Source organism: Nycticebus coucang, chromosome 7 (genome assembly GCF_027406575.1).
Source record: "Nycticebus coucang isolate mNycCou1 chromosome 7, mNycCou1.pri, whole genome shotgun sequence".
NCBI lineage: Eukaryota > Metazoa > Chordata > Mammalia > Primates > Lorisidae > Nycticebus > Nycticebus coucang.
The window spans coordinates 84,488,952-84,515,167 of NC_069786.1; the positions used below are offsets into that span (position 1 = coordinate 84,488,952).

The 26,216-nt window shown below is 33.9% G+C and overlaps 1 protein-coding gene across 3 annotated transcripts in view; it reads right to left on the reverse strand.

Moving 5' to 3' along the window:
* TFPI (tissue factor pathway inhibitor) overlaps positions 1 to 13,853 on the reverse strand; it is a 62,637-nt gene extending 48,784 nt beyond the window's left edge. For 2 of the 3 annotated variants that reach the window (XM_053597829.1, XM_053597831.1), the window contains exon 1: positions 13,577 to 13,853. The gene's annotated coding sequence lies outside the window, so the exon portion shown is untranslated. Of the gene's footprint in view, positions 1 to 6,354; positions 6,462 to 13,576 lie in introns of those variants that run through there. The other variant, XM_053597830.1, reaches the window with a different exon arrangement.
* Between the last annotated feature and the right edge of the window lie 12,363 nt (positions 13,854 to 26,216).

Below are 26,216 nucleotides of genomic sequence, written 5' to 3' on the forward strand. Positions count from 1 at the left end.
AGAGAGACAGAGAGAGAGAGAGAGCGCGTGCGCGCCACTAATCCTATTGAGTTATGACTGTATCCTTATTATGTCATTTAACTTAATTACCTCCAAAATTCCTTATGTCTAAGCACATTCACATTGTGGGACAGGACTCCAACATTTTGTTGGAACACAATACAGTTCAGAGCAGGAGCCTTCCTAGCCTTTCAAGGAAGTGCCTCTAAACTAGGTCAGTAAATCTGTCTCAGAACTGAGGGTGACTGCTCTTTTCTTAGTCATCCGAAGCTGGAGATAAATCAGCCCTACACTCTACTTTCTAATGTTTAATATAATTCTTTCCATTCCACATAGCTACAGACTTCCATTCTCTGTTCCTTGCTTCAATATTAAGCTTGCGACAAAGCTGATCATAACCTATTACACTCCTATAGGAGATACAGAAATTACTAACTTCGTATATTTTACGTCTTCTATCAGTTTGCCCATTTGTGTGTGTGTGTGTGTGTATGTGTGTGTGTGGTGATTTCAGAGGAAACAGACATCTTGGAAAACAACGACACTGTATAAATCTCTTCTAATAAGTTTTGTGCCTTTTTTAGTTCACAGCAGGAAGGGCAGACTGTTTTCCCTAAAACAGACTCTCACTGCCTAATCACTCCTCTACCTTCATTCTTCAATTGCAGTTGACTGTCACATGTTAGAGAACAGATGACATTGCTCTGGTGGTCAATTTCTACAACTTAATTTGGAATTTTTTTTTTCTCATTCTGTTAGCTGTATGGGCTAACTAAGAAATTACTCAGAAGTTTTATTCTGAACTTGGAAATATTTTTTATAACTTTGCATAATAAAGTGTAATAAATATTCTAAGAGCCAAAAACTAAGTATGGAACATTTTCCATAAAATTTTGGGAAAATGATTAGTCACTGTCACTAATATGAAAAAGGTGGTGAAACATTTCCAGCGGCAGCAGAGAGAAATTTTGGTGATAAATCCCTTTGCATAGAAGCTTCCTTACTTCTTTACTCCTAGTGTTATGCCCTGACTTAATCTCATGAACACAATAGAAATACGCTTCTAGATCAAATCTCTGCTTCGTTTCTTTTCAGAGTCTTTCCTTGAGCACCCCAGATGAAATAGCTCCATGGGTGTGTTCCATTACTTCCTCCAATTTTTAAATCGTTTCATGTATCCTTATATTGCATTTTAAATATTTATTTGCTTACTCCACATCTTCTCTCAAATGTAAGCTCTTTAAATGGAGGAATTATGTCTAGTCACTCTGATTTTGAACTCTGTGAATATTCGAATAAATCAATGAATTACAGTCTCAGTGGAAAATCTGCCCATTTTTACAGAAAATAAAAGTCAATGGAAAAATTAAAAACAAATATATAAACTAAAATTATTTGAAACTCTATTAGTGAAAATTAATGTAATGGGCCTAATTATATACACATCCTTTATTAGAGAAGACAATAATTATTTAACGACATTATTGCTTCCTGTTGTCTATTCTTCTCCTTCTACTTTTTCTCTTCTACTTCTCAGAAACCTGCCTATATTCTGTGTTCATCACACCTGTTCTCATAAATCCTACTGGATGGAGAACAATGGGGTTACATCAGCATCTGGTCACAGCTGCCTTACCTGTACGTTGTCAGATCAACTACTGCTCCGTCACACAGGAGTGTGGTGAAGACTTCCACCGAGGACTAAACACCAAAGCAGATGCTATGGCGAGCCTAGTGTACATTTTACTCTCTGATGTAGCTCACGACCAAGGTTCTCCAATATACTCTATAGTCTACCAGAGAATTTCATATTGCGCATTCAACGTCCTGTTCTATGAAGTGCTTACTGTGTCTAAACGAATTCACATATCAGTACCTTATTTCCATAATAGTTAGATTTTCTATAGTCATTACAAAATAACAGAGAAAACAAATGTATTCACAAGATGTTTTCTATGTGTATTCTACAACCATTTTATATTAAATAATTGTATTTAGAATAATTGTATTTAAAATTGCTATTCAGACATAATAATACTAATCCATGTTTTTTTAGAACCTGATGAAAGTGCTTATTTCTTTCTACTTTTGCTTAAGGAATGTGTGTGTGTGTGTTCTTTTAAAACTTGTTAGTTATTCATTTGAATTTCAATTAGTATTCAGTGGCTGCTATTGTGGACATTTAAATGTCTGTGAGAAATTAGAGAAATATTTTACAGTGTGTGAGGATGCGAGGTAAGGATTGGCAATAATAAGGTTCTAGATTTGCCCTCAAGTATTTTTTCCTTTCGAAATAATGTAAAGATTAAAAAAGGATGAGATAGCACAAATGAGTATACTGATATCACTTCATATGTAAGGTAAGGTAGCAGAGTAAAATGAAAATATTGAATGTACATAAGGAATAAAAAAGATCCAATTTTCATTATCAGTTTTTCAAAGGAAAATACATTAACCATCTATAAGAGTCAAGTTTTCCATCTGTTCAATGAGGCTGTTATAGCCTACTTGTGTTTATGATGAGTAAAGATAAGATGTGGAAATCACTCAGCATATAGTGAGTAACCTTAGTGGAATTTCCTTAGCACAGTTTAATCCAGGCCTGCAAACTCCAACATCTGTGATTTTTCTGCAGAGGCAGAAAATGCTGCCAGATAAAGTTTGATGAGTGTAATTAGAGATTTAGCAAAAATTGCCCCATTTATTTTCAGAATGATTGCTATGATGTATCCCAGATCAAACAGTACAAAAAAGAAAAATGAAAGGAGTGTAAGTGTGAAAACAAAGAGTCTAGTATCCTAAAATTAAATAAACACTTTTTGTATTATTAGCTATATTCAGAGAGCTAGTGATATCTTCAACATCACAACTACCACCTGTCTCATCACCTACAGTTTATAATTCTTTCCTATTTAACACCGAATAGAAAGAATTAGATACAGACTCTTATTTGTAGAAAATTGTAAAATAAAAAAATGAGTGTCAATATCTCATATCATACTATGGCCAAAATCACAGAAGCTGGGGTTGGTGGATAGGTGGATAATTTCTCTCTATAAGATAAGCATTGTGAACTGAAAAAACATAATATCTAAAAGGTAGATTCTAGGTAAAATGAAATATTAAAAACCTTTGAAAATTTGGAAAGAAAACTTGATATACTTAAAGAGTAAGCAGTGTGTGAGAAATTTTATATGTGTAAGTTAAATGAAGGGAGAACTAGTTTTCTGTAATAAATTTTCCTAGAAGAAAAGAATAAACCTTAAATAAAAAATTGGAAAAAATTATGGAATGAGATTAAATAATGACAAATTATTCAAGAGTCTGAAGTACAAAGTGACCTAAGTAAGCAATATATTATACTGTATAGTCAACTATTTTAAATTGCATGCAAACTTTATGGCCACTCTGTATAAAAATCTTCAGACATATTATCATATATATCCTCTATAATTCACATTATAGCATGACAAATAGTTACCATACACACATAAAAAATAAGACACAAAATTAAACATTTCTCCTGAGTATTTACAATTTTTATGGTGTGATTTGCAGTCTATTCTGAAATATCGTAAAATCAGATGCCTCTGGTTCATGTTTTGGAATGAGAGGTGTCTATGCTACATCATATAATATTGAAAATAACATTGTAAAAGGTGGCCTGATTCATGAGAAAATTAAGAAGCAAATTCAAGACAATTTTATGGTTAAATTGATAAAGCAAATGAGGGTGAAGGAATCAAGCACACCAATAACTTTTGACTTAAGCCAAGGGTCAGGGACAGTTCCAGGTACTGAGGTGGGGAGCCTGAAGGAAAAAGGCATATTGCTTTAGATAGAGTTTGAGTTTGAAATATTTGTGATCCTTCAGTGGAAATGCAAAATAAGAAGGCTAGCATGTAGACTCAGAGCTCAGGACAGAGGCTCTACTGAAGGTAAAAATGCAAGAATCAGTACATAAGTGATAATTGTTTCTCTGGAGTGGTTCATAAATGGCCACTGAAGTAGTAGGAAATCTGGGAGGTCATAGACAATAAGAATGTTTTTCCAGAAATTTTCCCAAGTCAACAATGTCAAACGTACTGAAGGTTCCAAAAGACAAGGGCTAACACAGATGCATGGGATTTACTGATAATGACATTACCAGCCCTTTTGCAAGAAATCCGTTAACATGGCGTGGCAGCTGCAGGTGAACTGGCCACGCATAGGAACAGAGACTGGGCAAACAGCAATTTAGGATGTGACTTAATAAATCGGTGCTGAAAAGAGAGAGTATTTGAAAGGAAAATTCTATAGAGGGGATGGATTTATATAGTTCTGTCACTAAAGAGAGACAAAAGCTAAAAGTAAAATTAAATTAGTGTAGGATAAAACACCAGGCATGGGGTAGAGGGAGATAAAGGAAAAAAGACTTATTATCTCAATTATACAAAATACATAGGCAGGATGTATTAGAATACATAGAATATGACTAATAAGTCATATTCATATTTATTTTAGCAGAGAAAATGACCTTACATTTTCAACAATGTAGGCTTCCAATATTACATTATTAGTTATGATGGCATAGCCATCTACTGAATGTTGTAGGTGATATACATAATATTAAATTGGCAATGTTAATGACCAGATGGTAATGTGGGAAATAATTAGGGTAGTTTGAATTTTAAAGATATACACAAAAATACATGTGTATTTTAAGATCAACTAAGCCAAAATTGTTGTTCATATAGGAAAAGATAGTCTAATAATGGAAAATACATTAGGTCAATGATTTTATGGATGTATTTTTGTTTTTTTCCCCAGCTTTTAAAAATGTTTTCATTTTGTTCATTTGCTTATGATACAACCATTTTCTACCACTTTGTATAATCAGAAGACTTTTCAATATATTTATAAATCCAGATCTTAGGGAAGGTTATACTATGCCCACCCAAGAAATAAATCTTCATTAATCCACTTCAATCATGATGATTGCATTGTTTTGTTTTGTTTTGACAGTACTTATTTTAGATGTATCTAAGTGATAAACCTCTGGATAATGAGATGAGAGGAAACTGATGCTGCCATCATGGGTTGGGGATGAGGTACTTTTGAACATCATGCTTGAGATTGAAGTGAACATCTTATATATGGGGGAGAATGACCCCAGATAAAATCAATTTTCCATGAATGATGGAAATAAGAAAATGAAAAGAAACTAGTTCCTTGTTGAATTAACTAGTATTTTTTGTTTGTTGGTTGGTTTTTGAGACAAGAGTTTCACTTTATTGACCAGGTTAGAGTGCCATGGAGTCATCATAGCTCACAGCAACCCCAAACTCTTGAGCTTCAGCATTTCTTATGTCTCAGCCTTTCGATTATCTGGGACTACAGGCAAGAGCCACTATGCCCAGCTGATTTGTTTATTTTTTGTAGAGATGAGGACTCACTCTTGCTCAGGCTGATTTTTAAATTCGTGAGCTCAAGCAATCCTCCCATCTCAGCCTCCCTGAATGCTGGGATTAGAGACTGCAGACACTACACCTGGCCTTCAGTTAACCAGCAATAAAGCATCCTGCCTATGTATTTTGTATAATTGAGATAATAAGTCTAAGTTCATTGTTTAAGCTGCTAGTGCTGTAGTGTTTTCCTATCAGCAGCCAAACACAGCCTGACAATTATTTTGCTGTTTTCACTTTTGTAAGCAGGCTATCAAACAATTTTTTAAAGTTTTTTTTTCATTAAAGAATAAGAATACGATATCAAATCTCTAAGCTCATGCTGGAATCCTCTTTTCTTATTAAAATTATTTTGAAATTAAAACAATGCCTAAGTTTTCACGATAAGATGGTGAAATTTTCAAATTATACTCAGATTAAAATATAATATGGAAAAAAATTAAGCAAACATTCTGAACCTAAGAGAATTACTAGTAGAAATACAGAGCAATTTAGAAACAAACAAAAAATTATATATATAAAAAAAAAGCACCAAATAATTGCACCCTCTATTGACTAATCCTGTTTACTTAAAGACTGGCCAATTCTCTAGGGAAACTGTTCTTGGATTTGGTTTTCATTACAGGAAGTCATAATTTTCAAGAGAATTGCTTAATATGAAATTTCCAAATGTCGGCTAATGAGTCAAATCACAATCTATCTATAGAGACTGAAAATAAGAATTCAGTTCTACCTTTGTTCTAGCAGAGCCAGTGAAGAGACTTTCCATACTACAGGTCAGAGAGGAAGGATTCCAAAATAGCCACATGGGCTCCCCGAGTTTAGGGGACACAGCAGAGTCTGTGGAAGCCAAGGTGGCTAGAATAGGCAGAGCAGAGTACCCGATTGAAAAGTATATAGGGAAACAAACCCAGAGATATTCAGATGGACTTCATGTCTTCATCTCAATACTGATGAGCGCATGTGTGAAAGAAAAGTACCCAAGTCAGGGTAAAGATCCACCTGAAGCGGTTGGAGGGGACAATACATGGTGCACACAGAAAGCTGGGGATAGTTTCTACCCCTGCGTTACAAAAATCTCAACTCTTGGAGCATCAAGAAGAATACTCAGAGGGTTGTTTGCCTTCGTAGTGAGGAAAAAATTAACCACAGAATAAATATTTCTTCAGTCCTGCCTAACAAACTTTAACAGCAAGACAACAAAATACCAAAGTGACTGCAAATAATTTCACATCATCACAAAAGAAAGTTCAGTAATATTTATAGAACTACAAGACACACATACAGCATCAAAGCATGCAAAGAATACATAAAATATAACTCATAATGCGAAAAGGCAAATGACATAGAAATGACACAGAAACAAGAATTAGTAGACAGTGATATTAAAAATCAATATTTTACTTTTAGTGAAAACCATGTTCTAGATATTCAAGGAGCTAGAGAAAATATTAAGTGTATTACTAGGAGGAGATTTAGAAGATAGAGACCCAACCCAAGTTTATATAGATGAAAACAAAAATGTCTAAAATTAAATTTATACTAGATGGGATTCTAAATAGATGAAGCATTTGAAGAAAAAAATTAGTAAAATTAAAGATGTAATGATGGAAATTATATAAATTGAAGAAGAGAGAAAAAAGCATTTCCAAAAGACATGAAGGGAGAATTGACAGACATATAAGTAAAGTCTAAAAAGAGAGGGGAAAAGCTGAAGAGGAAGAATGGCACCAGCAGGAAATGAGAATCTACATAAAGGAAGGAAGATCCAGAGATGGTAACTATGTCAGTAAATACAAAATATCTTAAAAAATAAATCTCTTTAAAAGATAATTAGATCATCAGTTTTGACAAAAATTCTAAACTAATATAAGATGTTGACAAGGGGAAACTTAATGTGGGGTATATGATGATACTTTATCATCACAACATTCTGTAAATCTAATGTATTCCAAACCAATCTCTTTTAAAGAGATTACTCACTGTTTAACGCCAATATAATAACAGTAGAGCACATCACTTATAACATACATAAAAATAAAATGTATAACAACAATAGCACAGGGGGCAAAAAGTAAAAACAGTATACTGTTTGAAATTTCTTACACTATAAGAGAAATAGTTTAATATCACTTGAAGGAAGACTAGGATAAATCACAGATTTACACTCCAAATCCCAAACTAACCATAAAATAAAATAAAGAATTATAGCATATAAGCCAACAAATAATATCACATATAATATTCAATGCAAAAAAAAGGAAACATAAAAAAGAAAAAAAAAACAGAGCCAAAAGAACAATGATGGCATCATAACAGATTTAAACACAAGCATATCAAATATAAATTAGTAAGTACCTAATTTAAAGATAAACATTATCTGATTGAGTAAAATTGGAAGACACAACTATACATTGCCTTAACAAAATTCACTTTAAAGTTGATCACACAAATTAACAGTGCAAAGATGAAAAAGGTTTTACCATGTTTACACAATTAAAAGAATCCTCAGGGGGCTATGTTAATATAAGATTACATTTTAGAGCAAGGATATTAAAAGTGTTAAAGGCAGTCAATTTATGTGAGTAATGAAAAAAATATTCATCAAGAGGACCAAATAATCCTCATTTTTTTAGCAAATAAAAAATTACTCGAAGCAGATACTGACAATTGGGAAGTTAACTAGACAAATACAGAATTATAGCCATGTATTTCAATAACCATGTCCCAATATGCAATAAAAAACTATACAAAAATATTTAGTTAGGATATGAAGCATTTGCTGAACCCTATGAAATAACTTGATCTAATTGACATTTATAAAACATTTCATTCCACAGAAACAGAATGCACCTAATTTTCAAATGCATATGGAACATTTACAAGGTTACATCATATTCAGAGCCATATAAGTCTCAAAAAGTCAGAAATATTTCAAACCATATAAAATATGTAGTCTGACCCTAATGCAATTAAATTGGAAATGAATACAGACATATCTGAAATCTTTGGAAAATACCCAAATACTTGGAAACTAAGTAACACTCTCTAAATAACCTATGGGCCATTGCTAAAAACAGAAAAATTAAAGTATATTTTTAGCCAAATAAAAACACAGAATAATGAAAGTAAAAATGAGTTAAAGCAATAGTTAGAAAGAAATATATGACAAGAAAATCAAAATAAGAGTGAAAATCAATACAATGAAAACAGAAAATATGAAGTAAATGAAACCAAAAGCTGGCTCTTTGGCAAAATATACAAAATGGTTAGCCTTTAAGTAGATTGATTTGAAAAAGAGAGAGAGAAAGAAAGAAAAGATACAACTTACTAATATTAGGAGCTGGAGGGTTACACCATTGCAGATTTTGTAATGAAAGAATATTAACTTTATGTCAGTAAATTGGACAAAAAATTGAAATGGCCCAATTCATTGACAGACATAAAATACTAAATCTCTTTCAAGAAGAAATGGATAACCTGGAATACTCTATAATTGTTTTTCAATATTAACATTTGTAATTACAATATCCCACAAGCCCCAGCCTCAGATGATTTCATTGGTGAATTCTATCTAAAATTTAAAGAAGAAATACTATCAAATTTATGTCAACTCTTCCAGAGAATTTAAGATAATGGGCCAAATACCTGCCAACCATCCATGTGGTTTGAATTAGCCTGATACTAAAATCAGATAAAAAAACCATTATGAATAAAATAAAAATAATTAGCCTATAACACAGAAATTTCATGTAAAAATATATTTGTGTTTCTAGCAGGAAGTTTCTGTTTTCATGTTAAAAACTTCAGGCAATCAACATTATAATATTTATACTTTTTAATCTATTAATTAAGAAAATATGAAGAAACGGTCATCAAGAAGCCAGAATTCTTCAAAAGGAATTCTTTTATCATTTTAAAATAATTTTTATTGTGGTCACATATATAGACCATGTAATTTGCCATTTTAAACAGTTTTAAAAATATAACTCAGAAGCTTTAATTACATTAACAATGTTATACAACCATGACTCCTATTTCAAACATTTTTCATTATTCCAGACAAAAACCCTGTACCCATAAGCAATAACTCACCACTCCTGCAGCCCCTGGTAATCTCGAATCTGTTTTCTGTCTCTAAGAATTTCCCTATTTTAGATATTCATATAAATAAAATCATCTATTATTTGTCTTTTTGTGTCTGGCTTATTTTATGTAGCATAATGTTTTCTAGGTTCATTCTTGTATCATGTATCAAAACTCCATTCCTTTTGCATTATGTATAATTGATATCAGGAACACAAGAAAGAGCAAGATCAGGCACAAGACATTTTAATGTAACTATTTTGATTCATTTCCTAATGAATCCAGGACTTTGAAGCTTCCTAAAATGCACATATTACCCAAATCTTCACAAATGACACTATTGTAGAGACTCACCCCATTTCTGAGATTTGTTCTATTTTTTAAGCCTTGGAGATTAAGGAGATGCTTAGAGATGACTAGGATACAAGGATTGAATAGCGTTAGGCAATGGTCAAGATCAGGCGTAAAGATAAATGAGGCTGGCTACAGAGTGGCAGCAGTGCTGAGGATGTGTATAGTTTAACAGTATCAGGAGCACCCTACACTTGCAATGAAAAAGCTACATTTTATCAATACCCTATTAATAGATATTTTCATATTCCTAATATTAAAAACAGCCTTCTAAGCCCCAGTCAACAACATGCTATCCTTATTCCATCACATTTGGATTAGGGATATTGCCGCAATTATTTTAAGTCTCCCAAGTGGTCTGTGGTCCAACAGAAGGAACCATTGGGACAGGAGTATTACAGCATTGAGATATTTAATATGTTCTTTTATTCTTTGGTTTTAAAAATAATTTTAACATGTGGTTGTTCCAACTAAGAATATTGAATCCCAAGGGGAGGCCTGAAGAAAACTAAAAACAATGGACTTGACATGGGCCCAGTACTTTTTGTTGTTGGTTTGGGGAAGAATAGTGGAGATGACTAGGTTGCCCTCAGCCTTTTGGTGGTTGAATCTCAGGCACTGGTTCTATCTGGGGAAGTGAACAAGGGAGAAATGGGTAATGAGAAGACTGGGCCCCTGCAGTTGATAACAAAATATCAAGAAGTCATTGAGTTGCTCAGAGAGCTAAGAAAGATGGTCTAGTATGAAGAAAACTAACTCAAAAACATGCAACTTTTCCTCATGTCGGTAAGATTTAATATTCAGAAACAGAGACTTCAAAAGACACTCCATATCTATTGAATTCAGATTTATTCTACTGCACATATTAGCAATCAGGAAGAATTAAAATGTTGCTTTATTTCTACAAAAGATAGCAAAAGCTACCTATGACACTAATGAATTTCAGAATATTTTTGTGTTTTAAAAAGGCAATCTACCAAGTTAATTTCTCCAAGTAAGTTAATTGCTGTAGATGGTAAATAGAAAAAGGGTGGCTGGCTGGGGGAGGCCTTCATGAAGAATAGATGAGTTGGATTAGATTACAATTCTTAGATCATTTCCATATAGCAAAAATAAACTGGTGATATAATTAACCAATTTGATTCTAAATTATCATTCAATTGTTTAATAAATAGTGACAATTAAAATTTTTATGAAAATCTATTCTGAATACTTTCCTTTATTTAAAAAATACTTATAGCTATTATGGGCATGTATTAGTTGTGTATCTTTATAGGCCACTTGTGATGTTTTTAATACAGGCATACGATTGAAATTAATCAAATCAGGGTAGTTGAAGTATCTACCACCTTAGGCATTTAATATTTGTGTTGGGAATGTTCCTTTGTTGTCTCTCCTTATTTTATTTATTTATTTAGGTCAGGATGTTCGCATATTTTTTTTAAGACAAATTCTTCCTTTCTCACCCAAGCTAGAGTGCATGGCCTCAGCCTAGCTCACAGCAACGTGAAACTACTAGGCTCAAGTCATCCTCCTGCCTCAGCTTCACACATAGCTTGGATTACAGGTAGCCAAAATTTCTATTTTTAGCAGAGGTAGGGATCTCACTTTGCTCAGATTGGTCTCGAACTCCTGCACTTTGCTCAGGCCGATCTTGAACTCCTGAACTCAAGTGATCCTGCTGCCTTGGCCTGCAAAATTACTGTGATTACATGGGTGCATTTTCTTCTATTAGGGTGGATATCAGTTTTCCAATATTTTAAAATTTGTGACACTGATATGAACCAATCAACCATTCCTAAAGAATCTATAGCATATTTACTATTTGGTTAGATTGCCAGGCATTGTGGACATATAAAAACTTTTTTTTTTTTTTTTATAAAACTTTTGAGACTGGTCTTTTAGTTGGTCATCATTCTTACTTAACTTTCAGATTTGAAATATGCAAATAATTAATGTCAAGGAACTAATTCCTAAGGGACTCTTCAGTTAATACTATAAAAACTATATTTTAATACAAAAATATTTTATCATTTTATGTGTTATTATTTGTAAATTTAAAAATAATGTTTATGATAGGTTCTATCAAAATAGTTGTACAAATAATAAGCAGATGAAGCATAGACTTACAGACAATAAATCAGACCACCAAGTACAATTGATAGCATGATCTATTTGAAGAAGAACCACATCTCCAAAAGGACTTTTGATATGTTCATTGGAGGTAAAACAAACACTCAAAGATAGGAAAATGAACAAGACAAAACAAAACAAAAGTGTAACTTGTCCAATTCACCATATCTAATAGAGCAAGGAACCAAATGTCATATGAATGTTATTAAAGTTTTCTAACAAGATTCCAGGGTCATCTGAAAAAGACAAATCTGGTTTCCCAACATACCAACTAAGATTGTTAAATGTATTTTAAAGTTTTATTCTTATTCTAAGATTTTATGTTAGTTATGTGTATTAATATTTTTCAATCTCTAACGATCTCTACTTATATTTCATATCATTTTTTAAGTTACAAGTTCCACATTAACATGTCACACTCTAGTAAGTTTCCAAACAGACTGTTCCCTCTTGAAGAACTAGATAAGAATAATATTCCTTAAAATAATCATGCACTACAATGACGAATTTATTAAAATCCTTAAAATATTTTTAAAAAGGGTATTGTGAGGCTTGAAATTATGCAATAGAGCGAAACTATCACAACTTTTCTTCTCTGACATAAACATTCCGGCTTTGCACATAAAAATTACCCTCTTGGCTGTATATTTCCTGCTTGGGTTCTGCCCTTGGTGTTTATGTTATCTCATATTATACAAAGTCATTTTGTGACTAATTTCCAGAGCACTGAGTCATAGTGTGGCTGTTGCTTATCTTTTCTTTTTTTTTCCCACATGGTACTGCTCTTAGCCCTAATTTTTTCAGTACTTTTTTATGCTTATAAGTTTTTTCATAATTAAATAATTGTTTTTCTCATTGTAGTTCTCTGGTTATGGGCTGCTATGTTATGTGCATTCCCTTTCTACCAGAAGCAAAGTTGAATATTTTTTTCATAGCTAACAAGGACTTGACAGAATACCATGTAGGTATGTAACCTACTGCTTTAATTTAAAAGACTGTACAACATAACAGACTTGATCATGAGTATTCTCATTTAAATGCCTTGGAATATGAGTGTTAATCTTTGGAGACCTGTATTGCCTTAGAGATTAGTTAATGCTGGCATAAAATATTTTATTTAGAATCCAATAATTCTAATGTTTATATTTCATTTTAAGTATCACCAACTAATGACAATGAAAAACTTTTCTTTAAATAGCAGGCGGTCAGTGTGTTTATTACGGTTCTTTATAAGATACTAAATAAAATTGAAAGGTAAACCAAACCTTCAATAAAATTCCAATTAACCAAACACACTTAGTAAATAAAGTACTACAATCTTAAAACTATAAAGAGGCTACATATCACCAACTAATTACAAAATTGTCATTTTAAAAGCATAAACATCGCACATATATTTGCTTAAGAACTAAATGCAACATGCTGAGAACTTAATTTCCCATTGCAGTTTGAATTTACTTTGTTTATAAGGAAGAGTTTCTTTGGGGGGAATAGACAGTGGTCCTCCGCACCCCGTTGCTAACTCTCAGAACTCTGCTTTCCCCCCAGTGCCAAGTACTCACGAGTAAAATCTCTGAAGAAAGTTCTTGGAAAGATTTTTTTTTTCAAAGCGGCATTGAGGTTATGTTGTTTTCCTTCGAGGTACTAAAGAGAGGATTTATTTTTTCTACTTCCTTTAACTAGATCAAGAAACTGGGAAGCGGAGAATACTGAAAGAAATGCAATCTGATCCCCCAGCAGTGAAAGGGCGAGGTAAGAATTTGATGATTATCCAGCCCTAAGTCCCTCCTGTCTATTGGAGCAGAGAGGGAGCCTCAGAGTCTTTTTCAGAGATCACTGGCAGTGGGAATAGCCCAGCTTCCTGTTAGGTCACTCCAGCTCCAGCTCCAGCTCCAGCTCCAGCTCCAGCTCCGACACTATTTAGTCTCATTGCCAAACTCTTCTAAAGCTTTTTTTTTTTTTTTTTTGTATTGAGGAAACAGACAAAGGAAACACCTTACACTAAGATCTCAGACATTACAATTTGAATAGCTATTTCTTTTACTTTCTAGGATTTTTTTTTTTTTTGTAATCACTTTAAAACTACTTTTTTTTTTCCTAGTTAGGATTCTTTAAAAATATGTTACATATCTATTATTACATTGATAATAAATTAACTTTCTTTTGACATTTGTTTCTTATCTTTGTAACTTTTTACTTGTTTCACACATTGTTAATATATATATTTCAAAAATCTGAGAGCTCCCAGAGGTCCCATTTATTACATAGTGCATCATGGATTGCAGAACATCAGGCTGTGAACCCTGGCTCAGCTACTTGCTAGCTTTGCTACTTCAGCCAAGTTATCTAAATACTCTTTGCCTCAGTTTCTTTGTTCCTAAAATATGATGTTACTTTTCTAGGCTTGATACAAGTACTAAATGTCTTCATACATAAAAAGCACTTAAGGCAGACCCGAGAATATAGGAACCTTTCAAAAAATGTTGATTGTCCTGACTGCTGCCATTTGTATTATTATTTTACAAATAATAATTGATACACCTACAATCATTAAAGATGTCATTCGGAGTTTTCTGCTGCAGATCCGTATCATTGAGGTGAACCTTTAGTATCTCTGTAATGCAATTATGATCATATAGGCTAAAATCAGTAGAGATGTAATAAGATGGAAGAATTTACTTGCCCAAAAAGGCTAAATTTTTTTTTTTTTTTTTTTTGAGACAGAGTCTCACTATGGTGCCCTCAGTAGACTGCCATGCATTCACAGCTCATAGCAACCTCGCTCTTGGGCTCAAGTAATTTTCTTGCTTCAGCCTCTCAAGTAGCTGGAACTATAGGTGCCCTCCACAACGCTGGACTGGAGGAAGACTAAATTTATTCAATCCAGAAAATAAGCCAGTTTCTTGTTTTCTCAATTACAGATGCTTTTTGTAACTGCAACTTTTCTTGCATCTTTCCTTTGACCTCAAAGTAAGGAAGAATCTTTCCTTTTGTGTTTTTGTTTGTATGGTTTTTGTTGTTCATGTTTCCTTTATTTTTTTCACATTCATTTTTATAGTTTGTAAAACCCAAATCCGTATACTTGGGATATCCATCCCTGTAAATATTTGTCTTTTCTATATGCTACGGCCATACAAATTATCTTCCTCTAGGTATTTTGAAATATGTAATAATTTATTGTAAACTATCAGCACCCTACTGTTTAATCTCTTATTTTTTTCTATTGAACCCGCATTAGTATCCATTCATCAACTTCTCTTCACCTCCCGCCTCCCTGGTACCTATCCCAGCCTCTGGGACCCACCAATCTCTTCTCTATCTTTATGAGCTCCACTTGTTTAGTTTTTACATATGAGTGATAACATGTGGTATTTATATTTCTGTGCTTTGCTTATTTCACTTAAAATAATGATCTTCAAGTGCATCCATGTTCCTGCAAAAGACAGGAATTCATTCTTTTTATGGCTGAGAAATACTCCATTGTGTATATATACCACGTTCTCTTTAACCAGTCATTCATCCATGTGCCCTTAGGTTTATTCCATATTTTGGCTATTGTGAATAGTATTGCAATAAATAGGGGAGGGAATATATAGCTGAAGCATCACACTTTCTGACTTTAAAGTTTACTACAAAGCAATAGTAACCAAGTTAGTATGATACTTGCATAAACCAGACATGTACACCAATGGAACAGATAGAGGACTGAGATGTAAATACATGTATCTGTGGCCACCTTGTCTTTGACAGAGGTGCCAAGAGAGTACATTGTGGAAAAAAACAATCTCTTCAAAAAATGATGTGGGGATAACTATGTTCAAAGGAATAAAACTATCTCCTCTCTCTTAGAACACATAAAATAAAATCAAAATGGATTAAATGCATAAATCTAAAACCTGAAACTATGAAACTACTAAAAGAAAATATTGGGGAAATGGTCCAGGACATTGACCTGGGCAAAGATATTTTTGGGAAAAACCCTAAAGTTAAGAAACCAAAGCAAAAATATACAATTTGGATTACATCAAGCTAAAATGCTTCTGCACAGTAAAGGAAGCAATCACTAAAGTGAAGAGACAGCCCACAGAAGGACAGATAATATTTGCAAACTCCACATCTGAGAAGAAGTTAATAACTGGAACACATGTAATGAGATTCAACAGCTCAATAGCAGAGAAACAAATAATTCTATTTAAAAAATGGGCAAGAGATCTGTACAGATATTTCTTTTTTTTTTTTTTTTTTTTGTGGAGACAGAGTCTCACTTTATGGCCCTCGGTAGAGTGCCGTGGCCTCACACAGCTCACAGCAACCTCCAACTCCTGGGCTTAAGCGATTCTCTTGCCTCAGCCTCCCGAGTAGCTGGGACTACAGGCGCCCACCACAACGCCCGGCTATTTTTTGGTTGCAGTTTGGCCGGGGCCGGGTTTGAACCCGCCACCCTTGGTATATGGGGCCGGCGCCTTACCGACTGAGCCACAGGCGCCGCCCGAGATCTGTACAGATATTTCTTAAAAGAGACATATGAAACTGCCAACAGATATGTGAAAAAATGATACGCATCCCTGTTCACCAGATCCAGTCATCATCTTACTCCAGTTATCAGGAAACACCTGATGCGGGGAGGGTGAGAGAAGGGAAACTCCTGGACACGGTGGTGGGAATATTAATTAGTGCAGCCACTGGGAAGAACAACAGTATGGGGCTTCCCCCAAAGCTAAAACTGAACTACCATATGATACAGAAATTCTACTCCTGGGTAAATATCCAAGAAAAAGAAATCCGTAAAGTGAAAAGACGTCCTCTATGTGTTTTTAATAATAATTAAATAATTATTAGGTGCCTGGAATATAAATTGCCTTTTAAAAAAAGATTCTTACAACCATCTTTCATCAAAGATCCTCTCTGTATGCCCATTCAAAGGTCTAGGAAGGTTGAGTTGCATGCGGAGCAGTGATTCAAACATGCAGTCTGACTTGGAGCACACAGATGCATAAGGGTTCCTGGATGCTCCTTTCTCACACACGTTCTGAATTGCAAGCCATGATAGCAACCCACCCCCGGGTCCCCATATCCTGTCACTCAGTCACAATCATCTCTCCTTCTTCCCTCAGATTGCTGAAGAAAGTGGCCTGTTCTTGGTACTGGAAACTGTCAGTTAGATTTCCTTTATGAAAACATAAACTAAGAACTATAGGAAAACTAGATAGTGTAAAAGAAAATAGAATTTCAGCAACCTCTAAATTTACTATGCCAAGGGAGAAGTTGAGGTCTGGGGAATGAGCCACATAACTTGTTCACAATTCTGCTTCTTAGGTTATCATTTAACTCTTCCTCATTGTTCTTGCTTTGTAAATGTCTAAGAAAGATCAGAGACCAAGCTTACCCTTCCAACCACTAATCTCTATCATAGATTAACTGTCTCATTATTGTTCAGTACTTTACTCAGACCAGATAGTACCAAAGATCTCATGACTGTTGCATCTTAAGTGTGAAATGTTAAGTATACCTTTTCTGAAAGAAAAAAAAAATCTTGACTATTAAGATATTATAATGATGCATTAAGCTTTGCATAAAAAAAGATGTTGAAATTCTGTTAAGCTTCCCTAAATGTTGTCTATATAAATAATCCCAAACTTCTATACTTTAGAACATTGACATCCATTCTTGGGAATGTGTGCTTCACGGGTGATGCATCCTCAGACTTTGTGCTTGAATAAAATCTCTTGAAACTAGATTCTAATCCTCCTGATTATTTTTGGTTGACAACAGTAAAAGTTAAGAGGAGAAAGGGCTCACAGCCATAATAACATCCGTGTGCAAGATAGGTGGAGGTTGTTGAGAGAGAATGGCAAAAAATATGAAGGAAAGCTCTCTGCGAGGGAGCCAGGGAAAAAGTGAAAACCAGGAGAAGAGTGCAAAGCAGGTGATGTGAATATGAGGCCTGAGATCGGCCACCAGGGCATCTTCCCCTAGGCCCTGCTCCAGATCTCCTAAGTGCTCAAGAACATATATCCTTGCGATAAGCCCCTTTTTGTAAAAGCTAAACCTTTTAATAATTATATGACTACATCTAATTGTCAATTGCTAAGGGTAATAAGATGATACAAAAATAAGCCCCTTTTTGTCCTAAAGTTATTTAAAAACTCTCTTTTGCTTATAAGACTCTCTTCAGAACCTGTCTCAAAGAGCCAAAAAAGATGCAGCTGGCATCAATGAAAACTTTTCACAGTTTTGTTTCTGTGCTAAGTTACACAAACTTGGGTATTGTACTAAAGAGAATGTGAGAACTTGATCTTAAGATATTGTTAAATCAGCCTGATGATGTAACGTACAGACTCTGTAGACGCAGCTCTTCTCACCCTCAGGCTTACGTTAGATCCTGTTTGTGATTTTATTGCTAGATTGCCATTCCTTTGTGTGTAACAACTCTAAGTTATTTGAATAAAATGCATCTTCTCATTAACAACGTCACTATATGCCAGTGTATCTTAAACCTGTCTGTATCTATCCAATATTGGGATATACCAAGTACTCACCTCACGTAAATATTCTCCTTTTCATTTCTTATCAGATTCTGTTATTTTTTTTTTTCTTTCTAACTCACGTAATAACATTCTGGACTCTTAATATAAGCCACTATATTTCGTAACTAAAGTACAAAAACATCATTTTTCCTTCATCAGGAGCATTTTCTAATTTTATCCCTTAACAATCTTGGCTATTAAAGGATACCAGATTTTTCAACCAGTTTGGAGGATTGGTCCATAATCTGGAAGGAAAGCAAGAAGTGTGCACGTTGTTACAGGACGGAGAACACCAAAACTAGAAAAAAATGTTAACGCTTCAAATTACACAGAAGCTTCGATACACGTGCAAACCAAATTAAATTTTACCATGTTGAACATTCGTTTCATGCATTTTTGTCTATTTTAAAGTATGTGAAGGATTAGATATTCCATGATCTTATATCCTAACTACCTTTCGTACAAAATTGTTTAACCAGATTGAGTGAGGGCTGAGTCCTGGAGCTTTTCTCTTTGACTCAGTCATTTTTTTTTTTTAATATTCAGAATCTAAACCATATGCTCTTTCACTGCTCCAGAAAGTAAATTTCTGAAGACTGATTAGCAAAAGGAAGCAGAGGACATGCTCAGACTTCAGGAGTGAAAAAGAACGGCCCCCAGGCTTTATCAAATTGTACTCAGTAAAACCGTTTGTAACAGGTGAGGCAACGCAAGCATGGAAGCGAAAGCGTCTGTGTATTTATTTCATCATTAATGACATTTATGTAGCTATCAAGCCCCTATTTTTGCTGATGTGGCAAAAATAACGTTGCCTTTTCTAGGTAATTTACTACTAACTAAACTATCAGTTAAAATTTGACCAAATGGGGGTAAAACCAGATAATTCAGATGTCTCCTGCTCTTTTCTCCCTAGGGCACCTGAACCTTTGAAGCGTTTGGGGAGGACCCCTGACCCAGTCACTGCCCTCTCTCTCTACTGCCCTCTGCTGAGATGTTGTGTCTATTGTAAACTGTCTGTTAAAATTTGGCCAAGATTTAGAGTTAAAAATATGCTCCCACTTAAGATCAGAGTTCTTGCAATTTATGGTTTTGAATTTAAAAAATATCTTGTCTGTTGTAGATTGAAACATTAATTCAGCAAGGCACATGAAGCCTCTGCTTTTTGTGCTTAGTTTTATCTGCTCGGGGTAAAGGTAAGGATAAAAAGATATGGAAAAACAAGATCTTGTACTTATAAATCAAACTACTACCAACCACAGTCCAACCACCTCACTTTTGGCCAAATTTACTATCGTGCTCATCTTAACAATAGTTGAGATGCCCCAAATTAAGTGTTAAGTATGGGTTTGAAGTCAGAGTATCTGGATGATTGACTTACCTTCAGTCTGTTTTTTCTAAACCATTAAGTACCTCAATTTTTAAAACTTCTAAATACACAATAAAATAATCCACCTCATAAGGAAGCAGGAGCAATTAGATTTTTGTCAGGGCAAAGGGACACACTTCGCTTCTGTCCCTACTCCTCTCTGGTAGATTATGTTATTTGTTCAAATACACTTGCTGCCCCTCCCTCTGGATCCCTTCTTGGTAACCAGTGAGAAGAGGATAGTTCCTTCCCCACCAACATAAGGTTTTGGTGCATTGCTAGCTCTGGCAAATAGAATGAGCAGAAAGACATTTGCATACGTATACAACAGCTGAGTGAGATTTTTAAGAGCTTTATGGGAAGTTAATGAGTTTCATGAACTATAAATTGTTTTTCCAATCTCTCTGTTAGATGACTGTGATGTCTGAGATAAGGGCTATTCTTTTAAACTGGATCACAATAAGGAGGAAATGGCTCTAACACAGATGACCCACAAAGGTGATGAAAAATGAGCCCTTTTGCTCGCTGCCCGTAGCTCAGTGAGTAGAGCGCTGGACACATCCTCTGAAGCTGGTGGGTTCGAACCCAGCCCGGGCCTGCTAAACAATGACAACTGCAACCAAAAAATAGCCGGGTATTGCCTGTAGTCCCAGCCACTCGGGAGGCGGCAGCAAAAGAATCACTTAAGTTCAATAGTTTGAGGTTGCTGTGAGCTGTGACACTACAGCACTCTACCCAAGGCAACATAGTGAGACTCTGTCTCAAAAAAAACAAAAACAAAAACAAACAAATAAATAAAAAAAAAAAATAAAAATAAATAAAAATGGCTGAGCATTGTGGTGGGCACCTGTAGTCCCAGCTACTTGTGAGTCTGAGGCAAGAGAATCACTTAAGTCCAAGAGTTTGAGGTTGCTACGAGCTATGATACTACACAGCACTCTACTGAGGGCAACATAGTAAGACTCTGTCTCAAAACAAAAAAAAAAAAAAAGAAAAAGAAAAATGAGCCCTTTGTTGGTAAAATCTCTATATAGATATGGGGGTAGTTTGCTAGCAAGAATAATGTAGGCAGAAATTAATACATTTTCTATCCCTATATTTACTTCCCTTCCCAATAAGCTACCTTGACTGAACTCATATTATTACATAATGTAACCCCAGGAACCAGACTAAACTGAACTCTAGACCCCATGTCTTCCATCTTCCTGGTTACCCCATCTTCTTTTTTCTTCCTACATATTTTATTTTAGGCTATAGAGTAATTTGGGTAGAAAGCTTTCTGGAAATTTACTTATATAAGCAGCTGCCTTAAAACACTAAATTATAATCAATTTGAAATATGTTACAGATTAAAGTAAATTCTTGTTAAGCTGTGTAATAATAACAAAAGGGATTTCAAGAATTTTCTGGTCACAAGCAAGCTGTTTCCATCTGTGGGAAAATCCCATCTTCTCTAACTAGATTGAATATTCATGTGGATATCAAAACGAACTCACATATCCAAAACTTGAGTGCTAGAATTATTATGTTATTTTTGCCAGAGCATGATAAGATATTCCTTGACAATTTAAAAATGAGAATGGATATTGAGAAGTACTTGTAGCATGTTGGACAATGAGGTCCCTACTCCTGGAATTAGGGATGTTTGGCTTTCATAGGAGATTTTTCAAAGAAATATTCGCTAAAACGTGCATTATCAAAAGGTAGATAACTTGGGAAAATGCTTTTCTTTCATGAGACAAAAAATATTTAGTAGTAAAATACAGAAGACTAATCTTTGATCTGTGTTTAGAACTTACTTTTCACAATAAAATGTTAATATTTCATTATTTCAAAAAATGCAAAGTCTTATAGAAAGGAAAAGTAAAGCAAACTGAATATTTCTGGTTTTCTAAAATCAGATTGCTAATTACATAGTATGGTGATATTACTTAGAACTTTAACTTTGATTAATTGATTACTTCTTAATATTATTATTTTTTTTAATTTCTCTGATTCTGTCTGTGGAACTGAGATATTTGTATCTTCTAAAATGTAAATAACAAGTAGTATGTAAATTTGTTTACTTGACTAAACAAGGGTTTCCAACATGTCTTCTTCTGTGAAATAAGCCTTATGCAAGTGACATATCAATTATAAAAATGTGACATATCTTAGGTCACAACAATTGGTACGAATAATATAGCATGAGGCAAGTGATACTGCCACTGCACTTTATAATCTTTTCTTCAGATTTCTGGACAAATATTAGGAGAGCAATCTTCAAGACAGAGCGTGTTCACAGGAGTGAAGGAAATGCCATGTTATTTAAAGCATATACATTTCAACATATTGAAAATATACATACATCAAAAAACATGATGCAAACTGGGATATTTATCTTTAGGAAGAAGAAGCTCAGAGGGTGGAGAGAGTATATATGTCACGCATTACGTTATATTAGTTAGAAGACTGTTATGTGGAAGAGAGAGAAAATAGAATCTGCATTATTTCAGAATGAAGTAGGTGGGTGAACACATTAGGAACCCAGATGTTAGCTTATAATCTGGTTAACATTCCTACCAATTAAAGGTAGTAGAGATGGGGTGAGCTGCCCTTCAATGGGGAGTGTGCCTGTCTGTAGGAGTTGTGAAGGAGAGAAAGTGTGCAGAAGATGTCCCGTCTCTGAATGTGAGACTTGCAGTTAAGTATCTGGAGAATTTCCTCCAGTATTCACAGTATCTTGAGTTCTTTCATCCTTTGATCAATAATAAGGGTAATGTAACTATACATAAAAACAGTGATACAAATAACAAATGTGACAACAACAGTTAATATTTATTGAAGGCATGTTGTATGCCACATGTTAAATGCTTTATGTTTTTAAAAAAATCATTTAATCTTCACAACAAATCCCTGTGTAGATATTAGCTTTCCCATTCATAAGTGAAGATAAATGGTTGGGTAACTTATGTAAGTTCCACTACCAATAAAAAAGAGTGTGGTTTGATCCAGAGAGTTTGCTTTCTGAGCACACAGTCCTAACCACTATACCACACTACTTCTCTGTTTTAGAATTGATATGCATTTCCATATCTATAATTATAAATACTCATTGTCCTTCTTAGTTAAATTAAAAACAAATTTCCAAAGCCACATCTAGTAGTTTTGAAATCGTGTGTAATCTATAACCCCAAATTCTATCTCTAATATTCTAAAAAAAAATAGAAATGCATCTTCCGTATGTGCACCAATAGATACTTACAGTAATAAATGTAGTATTTTTGTAAAAATACAAAGTTGAAAAAAATGTAAACATTCATCAGTATTGAATGAATAAATACATGTGGTATGGTCACTTGATAGAATACTATTTGGATGAAATGAAAATGGTAGATTATTTATAAATAAGTATGAACATGGCTAGACATAAAAAATAAGTCAGTAAGTAAAGTAAAAATGAAGAATAAGCTAATTTACATTGTTTTAAAAATAGACACACAATAACAGTATACATTTAACTATTGATATTTATGCAGTAAAGGGACACATTTATGTTAGGTTTTTGTTCTGGAAAGGAAAGGGAAAGAATGCAACTGGAAAAAGCTATAAAGAATAGTGTTGCCTTCGACTAGATGTGCAATATTTTACATCCTTTATATAAAGTAGTAAATAATATTACACTTTATATAAGATACTATATAACATGTAAATTATTACATATAAAATATATATAAAATATGATGAAAATGTTAGTATTTATTTAGTTATGGGTGATCGATGCATGAATTTTTGGTATATTTCCTTGTCCTTTTTCATTACTAATATATAGTAAATAAAAACGACCAGGGCTTCAGTAAGCTATGGTGGAGTCAATGCACTCTAGCCTGGGTAACGGAGGACAGAGTTAGGTCATCTCTCTAAAAACCTAAAACAAACAAATAAACAAAAACAAAATTAGCAACAGGAAAACATTAGCGAGTGAACATTTTTAAAGTTTATTCTCTCAAAAACATTTAATTTTTGAAATTCCAATATCTGCCTCAATTATAGTAACAGTTTGGCATCATGGTGAACATTAAATAAAAGAATTAAGGCTTTGAACATTTATTTCATTTGATCATTCTTATCACAACATAATTTTAAAAGCAGGTATTATTTTATTTTAATAAAATGATATTATTCTCTCTTATAATATAATTTTCAATGTCAATATACATGAAAGGTAAAAAATGTCTTTCCTGATTATCTTTACTAAAAGTGTTAACCATCAAGCTGCTAGTATAATGGCTGTGTGAAAGAAACCGCACTCGTTTACTAAATGTACTGATTTTTCTTTACAGCAGCTTTTCCCGTAAAGCCCCTGAGGATTTTTGGCAAGAGGTGCTCATTTTTTTTTTTTTTTTTTTTGTTTAGTGGCTTGATAGCGTCTTTTATTAAAGCATAATTAACAAATAATAGTATATACTTGAGATACACAGTGTGATGTTTTAAAATATATATACAGGATGAAATGATTACTCAAGCTAATTAACATATCCATTACATACACACTTACATTTTCTTGTAGACCTCAAATGTTCTCACTACAAGAGGTGCTCATTTTAACCTACAGCTCTCTCTGCTGCCTGTGCCCGGCACGCCTGGCAACAAGTGCCTTCAGAATTCTACTCTGGAAAAAGCTTCTTTCGGGCTCCATTTTCCTTTTCTCTTGAGGAAAGCATACAAACAAACTTTCTTTGTGGTGTGGTTTCTTTATTCCTTCTAACAGAAACATCAACTTTGCTGAATGTGAGTTGTGTTAACTAAATAAATTGGAAGCTATAATGGTCTCAGTACGTAACCACGACATCACTTTAAGTTTGAAAGATTAAGTCTAAATCCTGGGACACATGTTTTGTGGCACAAGAGGAAGTAGACAAGTGACAATTGGTGTTACTCTTCTTGTGTCTGCTTTTTTTTCGCTTCTGTGAAGAATCGATGTGGGTCAGGGGTGACCAGCAGACTCAATCACTTGTTTCTTTCTGCTTCTCCTCAACTCTATGGGGAACATAAAAAATCAGGACGTAGCCTTCTTGTCCAACTTGCTTTTTTACACTTTATGAGGAATTTCTTAAGAGGAAAAAAAAAATCCAGATGGATAAGGTGGCCTTCTGAGAGTCTTCAACAGGTCATGAAAAAAAAAGTTCAAATATTTGTCCAATCTCTTTTCCCAAGTCTCCTCTGTGTGAACTCTCCCTGATAAGGAAGAGTGTATTAGTCTGCACACCATATCCTCTTAAAGTTTGTTTCATTAGTAGTAATGTTTTATTTGACCCAGTCTCATAAAGCCAGGATGTAATAAAACTATTCAAAATTATTCAAAAATTTTGAATTAAATTCATTTGATTTCTTAGCATTACTGTAAGATAGCACAAAAGTTGTTTAAATAACTTACAAATATTAAGTCCAACTCTAGAATTCTTGAACTTAACCTTTATGGAATATTGTTTCACAATACTTTTTAGGAGTGTGTTTGCCATATAATGATCCTTTTTTCTTTACAGTGTGGAGATCAGCATATAAAACCTTGGATGAGTGAACACAAAGACAGAAAAGTTCCTAGAAAGGAGAAGCAAAATTTCTGAGGACAAATTCACAGCCCTGTTACTGAAGATTAACCACTGTCGCCTCAACTACTCTCCTTAATTAGGACACTGTCTTGAGAACGCCTTCAAAGAAAGTCAGCTCTGCGGACGAGGGAAAGGGCTGATCTGTGCATTTATGATTCTACATCTCTTGGGACCCTTCTTCCTTCTGAGTTGGAATGCTAAGCTTAGAATTTATACTTAAACATTTTGTGGGTTTTTTCTTTAATCTTCTAGATTAATTATTTTGCTTTTAGGTATTTTATGTGTATCAAATCCATTTTAAGTTTTTAATTTCCTACATCTATTTAAATTAATTTGTGATACTTATTCTTAATTATTCATTTTAATTATGTTGCTTGTATTATATTAAAACCATTTATTATTACAAGTTTATCCAATTAATAATATTTGATTTTATTTTACTTATTACTTTCAGTGTGAAGTTTGATTTTTTCGTGCCTCTTGTAAAAATTATGATTAGTTCTGTATTAATGTGTATAATGTGTGCTGCTCATATGCGGGTGAATATAACCTGGTGTAAACCACAGAGTTAGGTCTTTATTTCCTTCCAGTTAACATAGCAATGAGCCCTGTCTCCCTGTCTCCCCCTCAAATAGACTCATTCCTTTAGCCAAAGTGGTGCCAAATGACTCTAAGATCACGACCCTGAATAATTTGATCAACATACACAAAAACTTAC